This window comes from Agelaius phoeniceus, assembly GCF_051311805.1.
Source record: "Agelaius phoeniceus isolate bAgePho1 chromosome W unlocalized genomic scaffold, bAgePho1.hap1 SUPER_W_unloc_2, whole genome shotgun sequence".
Lineage (NCBI taxonomy): Eukaryota > Metazoa > Chordata > Aves > Passeriformes > Icteridae > Agelaius > Agelaius phoeniceus.
Genome location: NW_027509867.1, coordinates 2,516,710 through 2,518,610, shown reverse-complemented (window position 1 = coordinate 2,518,610; position 1,901 = coordinate 2,516,710).

Below are 1,901 nucleotides of genomic sequence, written 5' to 3'. Positions count from 1 at the left end.
ATAGCAACAGAGGGCTGGTGATGGTTGCCATAGATATTGACCATAGCAACAGGGGCCTGGTGATGGTTGCCATGGAAACTGACCATAGCAACAGGGGCTGGTGATGGTTGCCTGCTAAGGATCAGATTTGTCACAGTCACCCAGAGGGGTTCCATGGGGACTTTCCAAGAGTCTCCAGGCTGTTCCAGAGCTGGAATGTCACAGGCAGAGACAGCGGCTCCATGGAGACCTCCCAGGGCTTTCTGGGGATGGTAAAGAGCCCTGTGGTCAGAGGCAGTCACAGCCATTCCATGGTGACATTCCAGGGCACCTTGGGCTGCAAAGGTACCCATCTGTCACAGGCACTCACAGGGGCTCCACGGTGACATCCCAGGAGTGCCCAGGCTGCCAAAGAGCCAGGATGGCCCAGACACTCACAGGGGTTCCTGTCATGGCCACAGTGGGAGCTTTAGGAAAAGTTTATTAGAGAAGCTCCTGTTGGGTCACGAGGTGCAGAAGGGTCACGAGGTGCAGAAAGGATCCCCAATAGCCCCCACAGATCCCCAAATGTCACCACTGAATCAGAGATGACACAGACTCATATCAGAAGGCTAAGGGCTAAAAGTCACCTGTTTTTTCAATCCTCTTCTTTTATATCTTGGTTTGCTACGGTTGGACCTCATTGGTCATTTAATCAACACATTTGACATGATTGGCCCATTAAGACAACACCCTTCAGTGAACAACTTTATGGAAGAAAGCCAACTTATTACAAACATTGTCAGCGCACCAGTCATTGAGGTTTGTTTTATGTTGGGCCTTTCTGGCGGCTCCCTGGATGGGGGAAACCCTCTGTAGCAGTTCTGTGCCAGGTAAAAGGACACACATGGAACTTTATTGGTCTTCAGCTTCTTTTTAATGGTTATCTTATCTAAAGTTTTGCATTTCTGTCCACACCAGGCTCAGCACATTGGAAAAACTCCTCAAAATGGCCCCAAAATGTACAGTTTCAAGGTCTGTAAAAGTTGTCTCATCCAATTATCTCTTAAAATGGACATTATTTCTACTTATCTACTAATAACTCATCCCTTGACTGTCCACATAACCTCTGCACTGTGCTTTCCTTGACCAGTGACCCTGTGCCACAATCACTGCAGGAAAGGGAGTAGATGAAGAAGACAGGGACTACACCCAAATTCCTCCATCTTGCTTCCTATCTAGACCATACTAAAAATCCGAAAACCTAAATTTCTCACCCAAGGGACATAGTATGCTACTCTCTATTACCTGTTCCACACCTTAGTAAATTCTAATCGCGCACAACGTCCTGGAAGTCCTCTCCATGGGTGAAGGTTAAAGGCAGTGTTTCTCTGGGGGTCAGGACTCCTCAGAGCAGACAGAGAAATATTCCCTGTGCCTGGGATTCCCACACATTTAACCTAAAAAACTTTAACCTTTAAGATTTTAAGTTACCCAAAAATGTTCCAGGTAAGTAGGATTAGAAGGAGAAGAAATAGAGACTAACAGAAAGACAGAAGATCCATAGAAAGACACACACATGGGCACCAACTGCTGGGGTTCCAGCATCACCAACAGAGGAACAGGAACCCCAGCAGAAGGCAGGATCCAGACCCTGGGCTGGCCGCATGCTCCAGCTTTTAACCCCCTGGGCCTCCATGGCCCCGCCCCTGGGGTGGGACTGCCAGTTGCTTGTCCAATCAGAGCCAGGGTAGCACCAGCTGCTGGTGTGTCATTGATTGATTGATTGATTGACAGCTGGGCCAATCAGAGCTGGGTTAGCACTGCCCCTGCTGTGTGATTGACAGCTCTGCCAGGCCAGGGCTGGGGGCGGGGCTCTGTCCCACCACAAACCAAGGCCTGACCCGGCCCTGGCCCCACACGGGCATTCCGAGCATCCCAAG